At 41.6% G+C, this 11883-nt stretch overlaps 1 protein-coding gene across 3 annotated transcripts in view; it reads right to left on the minus strand.

Moving 5' to 3' along the window:
• Mllt3 (MLLT3, super elongation complex subunit) overlaps nt 1–11883 on the minus strand; it is a 329863-nt gene that overhangs the window by 248208 nt on the left and 69772 nt on the right. The window lies entirely within an intron of this gene.

The following is an 11883-nucleotide window of genomic DNA, read 5'->3' on the forward strand; positions in this document are numbered from 1 at the left end:
CCAAAAAAAACCTCCTTCTCATTACATACATCAGACTTGTAGTGATCCTTCCTGTTTTCAGCCTGCCAAGTGCTGGGATTACAGGCATACACCACCATGCCCAGTCTCATTCACCCTCTCAGCGCACCCCAGTGGTGGGGCCAGCACAGCACAGCACGCCAGGGATCAAACTCTGACCCCTGCGTCTGCCTAAGAAGGGGTCTTCATTTTTCTATGGTTCAGTTTCTGTTTTCTATAATACATAAATTAGAATCAACAGTCCCTGGACGGGGTCTATTTATAAACAAAAAAAATGAGCACATATCCTTAAAACTTAAAGCGCTACTTGATACATGGTTTTACTCTGTCACCATTACTATCAGCTCTACCACACACCTGGCCCAGACTTCACTGCACGCTCAAGAGTGCTGTAATTAGCTACCTTCCCTTACCCATTTCAGACCTGTGACTTAGCTGAAAGGAATAAACAAGACTATCCACAAATCACATTTGCACCTTCCTGGAAAGAGCTAGTGAAAACAATCAGCTCCATAAAAACTTTACAGAAATAAACTGGGGTTCAGGAAGAGAAACATGAGTAAGGATATTTTTACTAACAAGCAATTTCACCATCACCTTTCAAGTTTGCTTCAGCTTTTGTATTAAAAAAAAAAAATCGGTACAAATACAGGGAGAGAGTAAGTGCTGAAGAGAAATTCCTATGAGAAGGCGTAACTTTCTATCTCTAGGGCTTTTCCACATCTTGGAATCAAGAGGCATCATAAAAAAACATAACCGGGCAAAGGGATAATCCATACTGGTGGCCAAGAAAAAATTATGTAACTGCACAAAATGTACTTTCTTAAATAAAGAGATAGATTTATACAGACACCACTGCCCGCTCACCACCAGGTTATTTGTGTGATCGACAGCCATAAGAAGAAAAAGACACTGCACAAACAGAGAAGTACAGCATCAACCGTGGAGAGCACCAGGGCAGGAATACAAACACAGAAAACGGTTTCAATAACCACCACAACATGCGTCACCCACCCCACAATCACAGCTTTCCAAAGGAAGTTACTTTTTTTTTTTTTGCGGAACCAGGGATTGAACTCATGAATCACTTGCCATAACAAATGTAATCCAGAATCAGGCCTTGAGGATGTACCTTTGAAAACCAATGGTGACATGTAGCTTTTTAAGTGCAATAAACCCAAACTTTTTTTTTTTTTTTGGTACTGGGAATTCAACTAAGGACCTTGCACTTATGCAGGCACTCTGCCGCTGAGCTACATCCCCAGCCCTATAAACCCAAACTTCATGTGTAACTAAATGTAAGCCTGTGCACAGCCTCTGCTGCCAGGTCAGAGAACAAGCCCTTATTAAAGAGCATTAGAGGGCCGGGGAGATGGCTCAGTAGAATAAGCACTTCCCTGGCAAGCGCAAGGTTCTGAGTTCAATCCTTGGTTCCTCAAATAAACAAAAAATAAAGAGCATTAGAATCACAATAGATGTTTGTGTGAAACACAGATTTCTGGATCCCTGAGTCCGGCTCAGTGAGAGGTAAAGATCAAAAATCTGTTTAATTTGCTTTGTTTTGTTTGTCTCACTATACAATTCAGGCTGGTTTGGTTTGTGTTTTTTTTTGTTTTTTGTTTTTTGTTTTTTTTTTTTTTTTTTGCTGTTGTTGTTTGTTTGTTCTTGCAGTAGATTTTGGTTTTGGTTTTGTACAGTTACATCATTTTTTCTTGCCCACCAGTATGGGTTATCCCTTTGCACGGTTATGTTTTTTTTTTTTTATGATGCCTCTTGGTTTCTGTTGTTGTTTTTTTTGTTTTTGTGGTACCCGGGGATTGAACTCAGGACCTCTACTGACCTATCTCCCCAGCCCTCAGGCTGGTTTTGAACTCACCAAAATTCTCCTACCTCAGCCTCCCTCCCCAGTGCTGGATTGCAGGCATGCACCAACACAGCTGGTGAATATGCATTTTTTAAACAAATGCCCATGGAATTCTTTTCTTACAGACACCATTTTAATGATGCACCTAGAGAAAACAAAAGTTATAAACACAAGTCTTACAGTGTTTGATACGTTGCATTCCTTTATAACAGGGAACAGGATATACAAATTCTTATAATCACTATGCTTCGAAGGCTCTGTTAACAGATCAACCCTTACACTTACAGACTCAAGAAAAACTTTTAGTCTGCTGGGCCCTACATTATCCATCAGTGATAGTTTATTGATTAGATTATAAAAACTTTTAAAATACTGAGACCAGATAATCCCAGAGAGCACCATGCAGCGTATTTCTTCCAGATTGCTATAAAATAGTCACAAATTTTTAAAAGACAAAAATTTTTAAAAGAAAAATCACTTATGCATATGGAAACATGATACTCCACCAATATTTAAACACTGAAATCTTTTCAAAATCTCCTATGGCGGAATCCAGCGTTGTGTCCTCAAGGGACTAACTTCAGTTCAGTACATGTATATTCCTTTGTGTTTCCTTGAGCGCCCTGCAGTTTAAAACCACCACCTAGAAGACAGCCCAGAAAATCACTTAGTAAACGTCATTCCTACTCGCTGTACGTAGGAGTGCTGAGGGTCGTACTGGCAGCACTTCTCTGGGCAGGCTCTGTCTTCACAAAGCTGGAACCGCGACTGAAAGCTGCCCTGGATCTGAGGCTTCCCGCACTGCACGCACAACGAGGGAAGAACACGCAGCCCTCTGGAGAGGTTACAGCGGGTCTCGCTGGGCTAATGTGGTCATTGTATGCTTGTTCTTTCTTTTCCCTAGACAAAAGGCTGGAGGCTGAGGATGGACCCAAGTCCTGCTCCCTGTCCACCTATAGCCAAAGGAGCCACAGCAAAAAAGGGGCTCCTCAGGAATCACTCCTCACTTGGCAACTGCCCTAACTGGGCTTTTTATAAACAACTTGATGTGTTACGTTTCACATTATGATTCTACTTAAAATACTGATATAAATGTGTATTTTTTAAGGAAGATTTCTGTACCAAAAGCAAGAGAGGAAGGAATCATCCTTTGGAAAATAGATTTGTGTGTTTTCACCAGATGAAACCGTCCAAGTACCACAGCACACACCTATAAATAGCAGCCATTTGGGAGGATGAAGTGGGAGAGTCTTAAGTTCAAAGTCAGCTTGGTCATCTGAGCAAGTCTTGTTTCAAAATTTCTTTTTAAATCTTAAGAAGGGATGGGGTGCTGGAAATACATAGTGCAATTCTCCCTATATTAAATTCCCAACACCAAAATGGTGGAGTGACCTTTATTATTAAAAGGCAATACAAAACAGGAAAAGCTCAGCTTATCTGGCTAACGTATGTGGTATTCAGCTTCACACTTCAATTCCCAAGCTGTTTTCATAAGGGAATACCACAGAGCCAGCTTCCACTCAGAGCAGGAGTTCAGAGGAAAGAAAGCATCCAATAGGACAGAAGTTTCTGTCTGGCATTCCACCTCAACTTACTTGATCTATGCGACCAACCTTATCCCCAAACACATTGTTTGGTTTACTATATGAGCATATTTGTTCCAAAGTCCAAATCCTTTATAGCAGTAGGCAGAGAGGCTTTGTGACAGATCCTGCCACTCAGTCTTTGTTCAATGACTTTGCACTGGGAATGGTGTCTTTTAATGTGAGTGCCATCCCCACCTGAATCACACAAGGAACTATGTGCCTCGCATTTAGACATCTCTTCTTGTCATTGGCCTGAAAGAATACAAGACACACACACACACACACACACACACATACACACAGAGAGAGAGAACACTTATTTATGTATGTCTGCTATGGACAGCAAAGTCTGATGGCTTCCTGCCAAATACAAGGGTTCTGCAGCAGAGTACTGCCTAAGAATGAAGGGACTCATCTACTAACCACACAACTCACTGTACTTCAGTGAGCCCCAGGTAAGTTCCTTTTGTCCTCCATTTCCTCAGGAAGAGAGGGAGAGGATGACATGGATTTTGCTCGCTCTTTCTTTCTTTCTTTCTTTCTTTCTTTCTTTCTTTTTTGTGTGTGTGGCCAGCTCAGCCCACCAGGGGGCGGGCGGGCTGGCATGTGGTGCTGGGGGATTGAACCACGGTCCCTGTGCTCTGCCTGGCCCAGTCTGCTCTAAGTAGGTGCTTTAGATCACTGAGCCATCTCACCAGCCCTTGCATTTTCTAAGAGCCTCATATTTTGTTCTCTGTACTGACAAACATACCAAGTTTACATAAAAATTCATTACTGCCTACTTATTAATGCTGCAGACTCTGGAAATTACTTGTCTGAAAAATAGCAAAATAGTAACTATCACACACTGCTGATGTGAAAAAAATCAGAAAAAAACTCAGTCATTAGATCTTCTGAGTATATGCAAGCAGAAAGTGTGCAGTTATTTCAAAAAGAAAAAAAGCACAAACACTATTCTGGAAGACTATACGAAAACTAGCAAAAGGGAAAATGTTCTACTTAAATATACTAAGTAAGCAAAATTTATACTATACTATCATATATTCAACAGATATCACTCAGCACCCCTTGTGAGACAAGAGTTGGAAATAGAGCAGAAAACAAGAAAAAGAGTCCCTATATTTTGAAGCTAGATAAACAGCAGGGAAGCCAAGTAAAGCAAAACTCAAAGAATTAATTATGACAATAGTGACGGCTGGTACAAAAAAAAATAATATCCAAGTTATTCCCCCAGAAAAAGTAATCATGTAAGAAGCTGAGTCTTTGCACTAAGTGCTTGCTCAGGTAAGCACAGGGGACAGGGTTCGATCCCTGGCACCACATGCTGCACCGCCCCCACCCGCAGGTACGCTGAGCTGGCGATGGGAGTCCAGGCGTGGTGGCACATGCCTATAATCCCAGCACTAGGGAGGCAGAAATCAGGAGGATCATGAGTCCGAGCTGCATAGTGAGTGAGACCCTGCACAAAAGAAAGAAGCAGCAGTAGCAGCAGCTGAATCTGAAGATTCTGCTTTCCTAGAATACGATTTTACCTAAAATTCCAGGACCGGGAGAGGAAAGCACTGCATTCTCACAGAAGAGGGCATTTCAAGTGGAGAGGGCAGCCCTGGAAACCACTGAGTCTTACACGTACAAGTGAAAACAGTTTAGATAAATTTGGATACCCTTTTAAAATTTATAATTAGAAAAAGAAAGGAACCAGGAACATGTACCCACTTTAGATAAACTGAACAGGTGTATTTAAAAAACACATCCGTACCGTGACCACAGTACAGAGTGCACACATTCAGACATTAAAAGAGGCCAGTCACTGGCGCACTGTCAGCTTTTCCTCTTTTAAAAACAGCAGTTAGAAAACTGAATTTGAAGACCATCCCCCTAAAAAATTAGTGTAATTAAAATTTCTCTAAGAGGAAACTCTTGTATTTTCTAAAGACCACGTGGGCAGCCTCTGAGCTATTACTCTTCTATGCTAAGGATAGCTGGTTTTAATCATTTCCACTAAAAAAATAAAATAAAATAAAAATTCTGCATTCCAGGTGACAATCTGTGTCCAAATAAAATCCACCATCCATACTTGCCTACAAAAACAAGGGATACAGACCTGATCAGCATCAATGATTCCAACACTTTATGAAAATCGCCACATGACTCAAAGTTTTTTAGTACAGAACTACAGTTTACATCCACAAATCTGTTTGATCTCTGCAGTTGTAAAACCATATGGTATACAAAGTAAAACAAATTATCTCTGCCTATGAAATCAGAACCTTCTGTAGGCTTCGGGACAGACCAACAACTACAACTGTCCTACTTGCTGTGCATTACTCTGACCCTTCTGAAAAACGTAAGGTTTTTTTGTTTTGTTTTGTTTGGTGGGCTGTGGGAGGAGGGTGCGCATGCGCACGTGCATGCACGCACAGATGCTTAGAGGTAAAAAACTAAAGATCTGAAACAAATTTTAATATCCTCTGTGGATCAGGGTTTATTTTACATGGACTATCTTTCATACCTCATTTCATACTGCTTATTTTCGAGACCATATATAAATCATGTCTGTCAATACTTACAATGTAATGCAGTCATATTTGTGAAAAAGGCTACTTCTTTATACCAAACAACTCTGCAGCTTGCAGAACAAAACCTGTTGCATAATCTACATGATTTTCCAGTCCGTGACTACATAAAACCAACAGCAAAACTATCGCATGTCAGGAGAAATTAAGTAATTTTAAAGGTAGTTGAATTCTGCTATCAATTCTTATATTACCCAGTACCACACACGTTAAACTGTACTTCCAAAACCAAAAAAGTAAGTTTTGTTTCTGTAACACAGTACGCAAAGAAAAATGAAATTTCATTTATGACACTAACAAGACATAAGAAACCACTTCAGGGGCTGGGGAGATGGCTCAGTAGAATAAGCACTTCCCTGACAAGCGCAAGGACTTGAGTTCAATCCCCGGTTCCGGGGAAAAAAAAAAAAAAAAAAAAAAAAAACTTCCTAAGTATAAAGTCACAGAACACTCAGCACCAGCACAGATGATTTATGGGGGTAAAAAAAACTGGTTAAGCATACTCAAAAATCCAACAAAAGAAACTACAAATGCAACTGAGGAGCACCAGGGAAAAAGTAAACACTTTAAACGACAGAAGAATCTCTGCCGGGACACACACACAGAGTTACACAGTAAGTGTATGCACAAGGTGACTGGGTCAAAAGAACTAATCATTTTGACTTCCAAAGAGAGGACAATACTCTTCAAAACTAACAGCCAGAAAATGTATTTCCCTACAACTGGATGTGATGGAACAGGTGACAAGGGAGGAACCTCTGAAAGAAGGGCTTCCAGTCCTCACAACAAGAGCAGGAGACCCACTCCGCATGGCACCTCGCAATGTCAGCCAGGCTGCCAAAAGTTTCCAAGAAGCAACCTCATCAGAACTGAAGGGAGAAACTTTATCCCTTCCATTATGATCATTTCCAAATTTAAAAACATATAAACCATAGATTGCAAGTTTAGTGCTGGTGAAAAATCTATAGCATATAAATGAGAAACAGCATTAATCAGTTTGCCTGGAATCTGATCTGCTAATTTTGAAGCACCTTTATACTTTTTTCTCCTTCACTTGCTGCATACAGGAGAGCTACAATAGGGGTAGCTCACTTTCACTCACACATTAATCTTGCTGTTCCCTAAGCCACAACCCTTCTTAGCAAAGGGGTGACACTATATAATTTTGCAAATAACTGTTGAAAATGGCCTTTTCCCTTCCTTTCTTTGACAGTTTATTCAAATAAGCCACACTAAATACATGCCTTCAATTTTTTTTGTGCTACCTTGGACTGAAGTCAGGGCCTTACACTTGCCCATGCAGGTGCTTACTCTACTGAGCTATCTCCTCAGCCTTTCCTGAATTCTAAAAGTTCACAAGGACATTGAAAATAAGTAGCTTCCTTAGGTGGGTAAGGATAACCCTGCTTTTCTGGCTTCTCAGGTGATGGTTTTTGGTTTTGTTTTGTTGGGGGCGGGGGAGACCAGGGATTGAACTCAGGCCCTTATTCTACCGAGCTATCTCCCCGGCCCCCCAGATGATGCCGTTAAATTCCTCTTACAACCCAGAGATTCTCCACTGGGTGAGAAGCTGTCTTGCTTTGTTTGCCCTTTCCGCTTCAGTGAAGGCCTTGTCTATACCTCTTGGTTATGGATAGAGAGAACAAAGAGTTGTCAGACCTACAAATTTCTGTACTTGACCTCCTGTACGGGATTAAAGATGTCCCTGTCTAACACTGCAAAGAGAAAAGTGAATGTCATTTTCAGAAATAGCAAATAGAACTTGCACATGAAGGAAAAAGAACTGACCTTGATTCTCATTACCCAAATTAGGATATGCAAATTTCCTAATTTTTTGAATGCATAAACCTAAGAAAACTTAGCAAGTAACATCCACCTGTATGGCACAGCATCTTTACAGCAGCCTGTCTGAGAAGTCTTCAGGTTTTGAAAAACGAGACACTGACTGATACACTTAGCCAAATATTCTGATCTGTCGTCATTCTAAATATATGGGCCCATCTTTCAGCAAACAAATTAACAGGTAATACATCATCCTGAGCACACACCCTTCCCTGGAAGCTCTTTGCACACAGTGATCAAGACTGACAGTTACTGAGTGCAAAATGTTACACACTGCTAACTTCACTTGAGCAAAAGTCCCTGGCATCAATCAGAAGGAAGGTGTCACTACAACAGTTTATGCACTGAAATTCTTTCAGGGAAGGGACAACAAGGAGACAGGAAACAGATCAGCACACTCCCTTTATTTGATCACAGGGATAAGAGGCATGAACCTTGGGACAGTGAGGGACTCCAATATTTTTCAAGGGTGACTGGGATCAAATGAGTAAGTCTTGAATACTTATGTGGTAAAGCTATGTAGCCAACAATTAAAATTAAGGTGGGCAGCCGGGGAGATGGCTCAGTGGAATAAGTGCTTCCCTGCCAAGCGCAAGGGCCTGAGTTCAATCCCCAGTTCCGCAAAAAAAAAAAAAAAAAAAAAGACACTGCTGAAAGAAAAAGGAAAGAGAAAGAAAGAAAGAGAGAGAGAGAGAGAGAGTCTTAGCTCAAGGGAACCAAATATCCATGTTGAAATAAACCAAAATTAAGGTGGGCCTTTTCTCCAAGCAACCAAAATAAGCAGGCTTCCATAATCAAAACAGCTGAAATTATAGCTATATGAGTACAACTTTTTAACATTACTTAACAAATAAATACTTGTGTATAAATTTACTTTTTCTTATTTTTAAAAGTTTGTTAGCCTGGGTAGTCGCAATCTCAAATTTCCAAAGTCAGCAAGCAATAACTGATCCAAACAAATACTGACACAGAAAAGTCTTCTAGGTGAAACTGTTTCAGCCAACCCTTAGATATAAGCACTGAAATTAGTTCAGTGCGTCTTAACCAGGTTGCCTTTTTCTTGTCAGCATAACTTTCCACACCTTGGTCAACAAAATGCCCCAGCCACAGTATCATCTTTTCCCAGATTTAAAGAACGGGCCCAGTGATCAAGACCCTGGATACATAACCCATAGTAACATATATTACTAAATGAACAAATTGGTTTTTCCAGTTATTTAAATATGGGATGACCACAAATTCAACTTTCCATTAACTTTTTCTAGGATAATATAAAATATAAAATGTTTTTTTCCATTTTAATATATTTGGTACAGGGTCTCACTATGCAGCTCAGATGCCTAGGACTCCACCCAGTTCAGCACACCTGGGCACGGGGCCTGGGTGGCATGTGGTACCAGTCCCTGCCCTTGCCTAACCAGGCACTTAGTCCGCTGAACTATCTTGCCAGCCCATAAAATGACAATTTTATCAAGTTTATTCAGCACAACAATCAACTGGTTGAAATGACACCTGCGCCCAAGAAACTGTAGACAGTGCACAAAACAACTCGCTGCCCCATGACACGCGAGACCGGGAGCAGACTGACCATGCAGATCGCCAGCTCAGAAACAAGAACAGCCACACGGGCTCGGAGTCTATCCCTGAAAGCTAACAGCACTTCCTCCGTGGAGGGAAAGAGGAGACAGGTTTCACCAACTCCTTCCACCCATCACCAACCTGCACCCACCAAAAATACTTCCTCCAGCCCTTCACCACGAGCATTCAGGTACAAGCAAGAAGCTGACCTGGAGTAAGCAGTTCTATGGATATTCAATAATTCCAAATTAACAAAACCTAGCTACCAAGAATTACACAGAGTAATAAGAAATGAACACTTGGATAGACCCTGAAGTACAAGAGGGATTATATGTTAAAAACAGAGATGAAATTTAAAAGCATATGCTACTGAGTTACTGGTTTAAATGATAAAATGTTTAGGACACACAGAGCATGGCCGTGCATGACTATACTCCCAACACTAGGGAGACTGAGGCAAGACAGAGAGGAAGGGCGGGCCAAATAGCTCACAGGACTAAAGCGCCAGGGGCAGGGGGCTCGACTCCCGGGGTGCGCTGAGCCGGCAAGTGAGACAGGGCCTGGTGGTGAACGCCTGTAATCCCAGCTCTTGGGAGGCTGTAAACAGGAGAATCACTAGGAGTCCGATCTAGTAGTGAGACCCTGAACAAGACCCTTCCCTAAAATACAAAAAAAAAAAAAAAAAAGATCAGGTATAAAATGTGTAATTATTTATTGTACTTCTGTACTTTTCTGAACTTTTTAATTTCTAGAATAAAAAGCAATGGAAAGAGGGGACATTGAAAGTATATATAACAAAATATAAATACTAATGATTTCTTTGGGGAAGGAACTCTAGATAAATTGGCTTTCTTCTATAAGCTTTTTGACAAAAATTATACTATTTTAACAGCCAAAAAATTAATACATGCTATTGCCGTGAGGTGACTGCAAAGCTTCTGGCAAAATGCTCTGCTCTGGATGCCTTCAGAGACAACCGCACTTACAAGGCTCAGAATGTGTGTGTGAAGGCGCACACATCGCACCAGAGAGCAGCGTGAGCCTGGAGCCCGAGGACGCAACTAGTACAGATGGAGAGAGTGTGAGAAAAATCTCCCAACGAAAGATAAAACAAGTTAAGTTCTTTTTCCTGAAAGGAAATGCCATGTTTACAAAGGTTTATCCCACCCCCTTTTAGTTACAGTTGCTCAAACTCTTACTATGTCAAAATAAATCGAGCCTATTTTTATCAAATTCACTCCATAACCCTGACAGGAAGTATAAATATTTTCTTTGTTTCTTACAAGAAAGCAAAGCTAGGAGAGTTTAAATAAATTAGAGGTGGACTAGGGCTCTAACCAAGAGTGTGAGAATCATGCCTTTGTTTTTCAGGACACCTCAGGAAAAGTAGTATGAAGTTCTCAAATGCAAGAAGAAAATGTATCTAACTTCAAAAAATTCCCACTATAGACTTAACCACAGCCTTGGATTTCAATGTAACCCAAAATCATGAGTAACATTTATATGCATCCTATCCATCCTTGGAATCAAGGAGAGGGGAATACTGTGAAAGGAATACACCAAGAATTACATGTTCAGCCAGCGTATGTGTCTGGCGCTGTACACTGGCAATCTGAGGGCACAAATACTGAGCCTATGAGAAGTCAATACCTGCTAATATGCACAGGCCGCTTTATAGACCTGAAGCTGTCCACAGGCTGCAAGACACACCAATTCCATGTCACTCACTGAAAACTTGCTTCACTCCTTCTTTAAAAATGACTGTGGGGCCAGCCAAATAGCTCAGTGTATTAAAGCACTGGAAGCAGGTGCAGGGGCCAGAGACTGGATCCCCGGACAGGCCCCACCCCCAGGACACGCTGAGACAGCAACTGAGACTGGGCATGCTGGTGCGTGCCTGTAATCTCAGCTCTTGGGAGGCTGCAAACAGGCAGATCACTGCAGTCCAATCTAGTAGTGACACCCTGAACACCCTGTAGACCCTTCCCTAAAAAATAAATAAAATTGTGCATGCTGTGCCAGCCCCGCCATGGGGGGGGGGGGATTGGGACTGGCCATGGTGGTGTGCGCCTGTAATCCCAGTGCTTGGGTGGTTGAAACAGGAGGATCATTCAGAGTCCTATCTGTGTGGGGAGACCCTGGGACCCTGTACTAAACACATTTAAAAAAAACAAAAGAGGGCTAGGGAGATAGCTCAGCAGACTAAGCAGCTGCTTTGGCAAGCGCAAGGGTCAAGGTTCAATCCCCAGTCCCACATGCCACGAGGGCCCTGCCCCTGGTGTGCTGAGCAGGCGACCCACTCTGGGAGTGGTTGGCACATATCTGTAGTCCCGGCACTGGGGACACTGAAAACAGGAGGACCACTACGAGTCCCAGCTGCATAGTGTGACCCAGTACCAAATACAAAATGGAAAAAAAA

Source organism: Octodon degus, unplaced genomic scaffold (genome assembly GCF_000260255.1).
Source record: "Octodon degus isolate 3935 unplaced genomic scaffold, OctDeg1.0 scaffold00044, whole genome shotgun sequence".
Taxonomy (NCBI): Eukaryota; Metazoa; Chordata; class Mammalia; order Rodentia; family Octodontidae; genus Octodon; species Octodon degus.